The 7,749-nt window shown below is 42.2% G+C and overlaps 1 pseudogene; it reads left to right on the forward strand.

The window, feature by feature from the left end:
- Nucleotides 1–1,130: 1,130 nt before the first annotated feature.
- Nucleotides 1,131–2,106, forward strand: LOC104869434 (annotated as a pseudogene).
- Nucleotides 2,107–7,749: the final 5,643 nt, after the last annotated feature.

Below are 7,749 nucleotides of genomic sequence, written 5' to 3' on the forward strand. Positions count from 1 at the left end.
TCATTTGCTCATTCGCTAGGCCTTTACTATGTGTGTGCTGCGTGCAAAGCCTTGTGAGGGACGCAGACATAATCAGAGTGAGGAGCAGCACCCTCACCTCTGGTCACTAGGAAGTGGATCGCCACGTCTGAGGGTCCTTTCCAAGACTTGCTGCTGAGGCAGAAAATGACACCCACTTTCAGTGCTCAAATGGTCTCAGGTTCAAACTCATGACTCTGAGAATAAAGCTTTTGGCGCCCACTCCCATCGGTGGATGCACAGGCTTCCCCAGGGTCCCTCTGGTCAAATGAGCCATTCGTCTGAGTCTGTTTTTCAATAGATGCCCCCTTCCTCCAACCGGAAGAAGGATCCGTTAGCATTTTTTTACTTGGGGTTTGGGCAGGGGGCAGATGAACTTTCCCAGAGACCACAAAGAGGCAGCAAAGGGTCCCCAACAGCGACAGAAGGCAGAGGCAGCTTTCCAGCAGAGAGCACTCTGCTCTGAAATAGCACCCTTCTCCTGCCAGAGCAGGAGGCACCTTCTGATGTATTGAGTTACAAGTGAGTGGCCAGGCATTAAGCCTAAATGGCCCGTGATGTGGAATGCCCAGACCGCGTGCAGTTGGATTATTTATGCCCTCTGCACCTGTGGAAGCCGAGAGTTAATTATTCATTTTGTGCTGCGTTTCCAATCCTGGGCTTCCTGTCTGCAGAGTGCAGCGGACCTGGGGCCGTTGCTCGGCAGGGGCCGGAAAACTGCAGGACTGAGAGCACCTCGGGTGTCATCTCAGTCACTGCCCCGGGACATCCTGACAAAACCGAGTGTGTGGAGGAGCTTTAGAGCCCTTCCGAGACACCACCTGGGAATTCAGCTGCAGCCTCTCAGTGAAGAGGTAGAGGCACAGCTTCTGGGCGCAGACCCCAACCCCTACCGGGACATCTTCCTGACAGATCCGACGCCCCGTAGGAGGCCACCAGCCCCAGTCACGCCCGTTCCTTCCCAACTCTGGGGAGGGTACGTTTCCAAATTGTTAGCCCTCTCGTGTTCAACGTCCTGTACCCCTTGTAGTATCTGATTAAAATACAACAGTAAAGAATGTTGGGATTTCCTGCTGCGTGGTGGCTGTGCCAGGCCACGAGGAAACCACTAAATGTTAAAATGTTGGACAACTCGTTCCAAATCGCCTATAGCCTATGAGAAAGGAAGAAATACAGTTTGACAGTTATCGGTGCTGTGTCAGCAGTGTTACATCAGGGCCAAGGAAACTTTATGAGATGCCAAAATGTCCCAAGTCAGAAAAAATAGAGGATGCTTTATTATGGGAATGTCCCGTGGCTGATGTTACAGTGTAGTTTCATGGAATTGCTGGTTTCTTTTTCATTGGATACTTCTTCTCTGTTCATGGAAATCTCCTTTTTAAACATTAGAAAGCTTGGAATTTCCATTTTCTACTTCAACTTCATATTTTGAAGGGAGATGTACTTTCCAATCGGTCAGATTATAAATCCTCACTCATAGCTCTGACTGCTCGTAAGTGGCTACTTCATATACCAGCGACTATAGGAAAAATTCTTGAAAAAATATATGTCGCCTCTTACTGCAGATTCAGGTACCTGAGTCGGGACACTCCTCAAGAAGTCACCACAGTCAGCTCAGAACAAATGCTCAGTACTGGTGCATCAGGCAGGCATTCAGCAGACTGTTTTGTTACACCTCGCAGCTTTCCAAGCTCTGTCTTTTTCACTTGTAGGGATTGAGGAGATCACCAAAAGGGTGATATCTGCCCTTTCCCCCAGATTTCCGAAAATGTTACCGATGCTGCTCTTTCTCATGGAATACTGATTGTGATGTACAGCTCAGGACTAGCTAGACTAACTTCCGAGCCATCACTGAACAGTTCGTGCAACAGAAACTTGACTTAGGGTGTGCATGTAGATGGGATGGGACTACTGGGACCGGCATCCCTTGTAACATTAAAGTCACAGGCAAAAAGTGGGATCCAAGAAATGGACTGCTGTTCTTTAGAATCTGGCTGGATCTATTTCCATCCTGATGCTTCTGGTAGACTAATACATGTTGGCCCAAATCAAATCAATATTTTAAAGCTAAATGAAATAGAAAATAATAGTTCTTAGTGTCCGATCTCTGAAGATTTTGTAATTTTGGCCAATAGTGAGAACGAGAAAGAAAACTCAATCACTGGATGATTAAGGTAAAATAATCTCCCTCCTCTCCCTCCTCCTCCTCTCCCTCCTCTAGGGTGGTAAAATAAAGTTTTAACCTTCTGGATGATGACCCAGAACAAGAGACTTTCACAATTGTGTGCTATGAAGATGAGTTGGATCTGCTTTCTGCGGTACCTTTACTCAGATAGATGCTGAAGGAAGCGCTCACCTGGATTTCCACTGTCATGAACATGGAACTTTGCTTAAAAGCATTCCACTCGTGGGGTCACGGGATGTGACGTCCAGCCATGAAATCTACTTTGGCAGAGACTTAGCGCTACACATAGAACAGAAACCAAACAGGGCCTTCAGTGGCTATGTTTACCAGACGGTGTGCGACCCTGGAGAAGAGGGAGAAAGAGAAGAAGGGGAAGGAGGAAGAGGAGGAGGAGGAGGGAGAGGAGGAGGGAGAGGAGGGAGAGGAGGAGGGAGAGGAGGGAGAGGAGGAGGAGGGAGAGGAGGAGGGAGAGAAGAAGGGAGAAGGGAGAGCAGGAGGAGGAAGAGGAGGAGGAAGAGGAGGGAGAGGAGGAGGCAGAGGAGGGAGAGGAGGGAGAAGAGGGAGAGGAGGAGGCAGAGGAGGGAGAGGAGGGAGAAGAGGGAGAGGAGGAGGCAGAGGAGGGAGAGGAGGGAGAAGAGGGAGAGGAGGAGGCAGAGGAGGGAGAGGAGGGAGAAGAGGGAGAGGAGGAGGCAGAGGAGGGAGAGGAGGGAGAAGAGGGAGAGGAGGAGGCAGAGGAGGGAGAGGAGGGAGAAGAGGGAGAGGAGGAGGCAGAGGAGGGAGAGGAGGGAGAAGAGGGAGAGGAGGAGGCAGAGGAGGGAGAGGAGGGAGAAGAGGGAGAGGAGGAGGCAGAGGAGGGAGAGGAGGGAGAAGAGGGAGAGGAGGAGGCAGAGGAGGGAGAGGAGGGAGAAGAGGGAGAGGAGGAGGAGGGAGAGGAGGGAGAGGAGGAGGAGGGAGAGAAGAAGGGAGAAGGGAGAGGAGGAGGAGGAGGAGGAGGGAGAGGAGGAGTGGGGGGAGGAGGATGAGGAAAACGAGGAGGAAGAGAAGCGTAGGAGGGAGAAGAGGAGAAGCGAAAATCCTAAACACAAATTATTAAAAAGAGTGAGATAACTGCAATTTATGAGGCTTTTGGCCAAACACCTTAGAAACTGTCCAGTCCTCTTTTATCTGAATGGCACATCTAAGGCTTGTGTTTTGTTTTGTTTACAAAAAAAAGATCTTGTATTAACTTCAGATGCTGACATTAAACGCTTGCGGTAAAAGTTGTGAAGTTTTTCAGAATGCTGACCCAAGCAGTCTAGCATTGTGAAACTTTTAGCTAGCGCAGTGCTAATGCAAATATAAAATGCTGAGGAAGAGAGCAGGACAGGTTACCTCCAGACGTTGTGGAGACAGGCATTACTGTGACGAGGCTTAACGTGATTCTTAAAGGATAGTATGGAATTTTGATGGATAAGGCTAGGAGAGACAGACAAATATCAAGCTGGAAAAATACATAAAGAAATCCTATATCCTCCATATCAAACTTTGGTAAGATATATAATGTGAAAGCCTACTTCTGACCTTAAAAGTGTGGCATCATAGTTTTTTTTAATTGTATGTATTTAGATATGTTTTACATTTGTGTATATCAAGAATTGGTTCTAGTTCCCAAATTACCTCTTCTTCCATGGTTCTATTCTCTTGGCTTGATATCCCTGTTAAATATTTTGTATTTCTATTATAAACTAGTATAAAAGACTCTAGGCCACTTCAAAGGAATTTTTTTTCTCAGCAGTTGTCCATTTAAATCTGAGAATGTTGCTGTCATTCATCATTCTACTTATTTCTTGAGTATGACCATTTTGTTTAGACAATATTTTCATATGTGTACAGGAAAATAAAGGGACCCTGGCCTGCACCAGTTCTGTTTCTCATAGAAGAGTCAGTTAAGACCAGGAGCAGTTCTTCCTGGCTTGGGAATTACCTGAGTAGCCAGAGAGAGTTTTTGGAGAGCTTACTTATGAAGGGAAAATTTTTTTCTTCTGTTAGGACATTTATAAATATGATAATTAAACTCCAATCATCACCCTGAGAATGTTAAATGGAGGCAGCCTAAGGGAGAAAAATGTTAGTTTATGCTTTGTGTTCAAGACATCCAGTTGCTTGCAATCCACTTAATCAACACATTTCTTTGATGCAGCATCAGAGAACTAACTGGTTAAAAAAAAAAAAAAAAAAAAGAGGAACAGCAGTTAAAATGATTGCTGATGCAAATTGAAGGTAAAAATATGGAATTTTAGCTCAGATAATTTTCATTAAAATCCTCCAATTCATGCTTGCTGTCATGTTAAGAATTGCAAATTCTGTTCAGCTCTCTATGTTTTTCATTTTAAATTTTTTTGAAAGTTTGCAAGTAAATTTCAAGCTTTTTACAATCAGTCAATCGATAGGATTAAGGAGAAAGCAGTAGTGCATATTCCTGGAAGTCAAGCAGCAGGGTCTGTAAAATTAAAAGATATAAAAGAAACCATCTTTTGTGCAATAGAAAAAAATTATAAGTTAAATATCCCTTATCTGAAATCCCTGGGATCAAGAGTGCTATGGATTTGAATTTTTTTCCAGTTTTAGAATATTTGAATGTACAAAATGAGACCTTGGGAAACAGGACCCAAATTTAAATATAAGATTTTTTAATGTCTCACATGCACCTTTAAAAAAAAAAGGAATGTTTCAGCATAACTCAATACCTTGTGACAGGAAAATCCAGCTCAATTGTGTTTGGAAATTACTGTTTTAACCCAAACCACCGTCTTCCCTACTTCAAGCAGAGCTACTCAAAATTCAGACCTCAATTCTTATTCACCTGCCTTTCTCTACATTACTAACTTGAATCCAATCTCCGGTTGGAGTGAAGTGACTTGATTCCCATTCTGCCACGTTTCTTCTCTACAGAGAACACCAGCTTTCACATACAGTTCTGGAAGGCCCCCAAGGTCCTGCACAAATTAACCTACTGCTTTCTCACAGTCCACTGTGCCTGAAGGGTGGTTACTCAATCTTCTGGCATAGGGACCAACCCAGCCCAGCAAAGGGACAGCACCTGTGAATGGATTCATTCCATTCAAGGAATTCTGAACTTTACAATCTGGATGACAGACTCGTGATCTTTTTGAGGACCCAAGCTGCTGCCTTTTGGGTTTGCTCATTTCTTCATTCTCTCGGTGTACAGAAATTGCCCGTTCTGTGTGCATCTGTGTTTTGCAACATGTGGATACGTGCACTTAATGGCTTCCTTGGCATGGTGTAGGAATGACTTTGAGCCAGAAAACACCATCCCTGAGGGCCAAGTGAAGGTGCAGGAGAAAGGCACAAAGCTCTGGAATCACACAGAACCTGACTGCTTCCCCTAGCTCTATCTGACCCAATTACTGAAAAGAAACTTGAGAAATTTAAACCAAACATATCACCGGCTCATTCTGTTGTACAAATTTAGTGGGCTAACGACCATAAAAAACAAAGTCGGGCTGGGGATTTGGCTCAGTGGTTCCACTGCTGCCCACCTTGCAAGCACAAGGTCCCAAGTTCGATCCCCAGTACCAATAAAAAAAACAAAGTCAGTTTACCAAGGGTGAGGGTGAGGGTTTACTGTCAGTCAATAATGAGATTTTACACAAAACTCCACAAAGGCCCTGTAGTCTGAACTATGCCACGGTATGTTTGAATTGTTTTTATATAGGCCAATAATGTTATGCAATAATCTTATTCTCCTACTTTTAATGCATCACAAGACACACAGTAAAATCTTTTATTAAATATTGGGTGAAAACAGAAAACATATCAATATTAATCTATCCAGGCAAGACCTTCACATTCCCTGGTATTTTACTTTGTAAAGAAATAATATACCATTTAAAACAACAATTTCACTCTTATACAAGAAAGTAACTTAATAAAATAGAAAATAGTAACCAATTTGCCACCAGTTCAGTTTAAAGATAGTCATGGTCGGGCTGGAGATTTATCTCAGGGGTTCCGACACCTGCCTAAAAAGCACAAGGTCCTGAGTTCAATCCCTGGTACAAAAAACAAACAAACAAACAAACAAAAATAGTCATGGTTGAAATGGACACATATGACACAATCTACCAAAACTGACTCAAGAAGAAATAGAAAATATAAGAATCGCCCTAAAAAGTAAGGCAATTGAATCAGTAATTTTAAAAAGTTTCCTAACAGAGGAAATGCTTGGACCAGATAGCTTCACTGGTAAACTGTACCAAATACTGTAAAGAGAATTAACATGAATCTTTCATAAACTCCTCCAAAACACTGATGAGAAGGGAACGTTTTCTACTTGTTCTATGCAGCCAGCACAATCCTGACAGCAAAGCCAGACACTACAAGAAAAAAGAAATTACATAACAATATCTCTTACCAATATGACGTAAAAATTTTCAACAAAATACATGAAACTGAATTTAGCAGGATACTTAAAGAGTTATACACCATGAGCAAGTGGGATTTATTCCCAGAATATAAGTACAGTTCAAAATAAAAAACAATAAACATAACATACCACATTCACAAATAGGAAGAGGGAAAAAACACATGGCCATCTAACTGATGCAGAAAAAGTATTTGACAAAATTCAGCACCTTTTCATGACCCAGAAAACACTCTATATCCTAAAAGGAAATTTCTCAACACAAAGGCATGAAATCCCCATAGCTAATATCATATTTAATAGTAAAAGTTGGAAATTTTTCTCCTAATATCAGAAAGAAGACAAGAATGCCTGCTTCCTCCATTTCTGTTCAACATAGTACTACAGATTCTAGATGGAGCAAAGAAAAAGAAAAGGAAAACACTGCAATTGGCACAGAAGTCACACAGGCACATACACACACAACTGTCAGAGTGAATAAGCTCACAGCCAAGGTGCAGGATACAAAACCAATACATAAAGCAAATGCATTTTCATGCACTAGCAATTGATAAGACATAAAGGAGATCACAAAAATAATTTCATTTACAGTAACATCAAAAAGAATAAAATATATGGGAATAAATGTAACCAAGGATGTGAAAGACTCGTACAATGAAAACTAGAAAGCACTACTGAAAGAAATTAAAGAAGATATTTATAAGTGGAAAGATATCTCATGTTCAAGAATTGGAAAACTTTTTATTTTTAAAGGATCGACAGATCCAATGCAGTCCCTACCAAAATCCCAAACATATGTTTTGCAAACATAGAAAAATCCATCTTAAAATATAGAACCTGAAAGAACAAACCCCAAATATACAAAATAACCTTTAAGAAAAAAAGAACAAATTTGGAAAACTCACATTGACTGTTTCCTAGACTAACTATAAAGTTACAGTAATCAAAACAGTGTTGTACAGGCTTAAGGGAAGACACACAAATAAATGGAAAAGATGAGAAAGCCTAGAAAAAATTTACTGTGGTCAATTTTCTTTTTTTTTCTTTTTTTCTACCAAGGATCAAACTCAGGACCTTGCACTTACAAGACAGGTGGCAGCACCACTGAGCTAAATCCCAGCCC

Source organism: Fukomys damarensis, unplaced genomic scaffold (assembly GCF_012274545.1).
Source record: "Fukomys damarensis isolate Sample0158 unplaced genomic scaffold, DMR_v1.0_HiC HiC_scaffold_8, whole genome shotgun sequence".
In the NCBI taxonomy this organism is placed as follows: domain Eukaryota; kingdom Metazoa; phylum Chordata; class Mammalia; order Rodentia; family Bathyergidae; genus Fukomys; species Fukomys damarensis.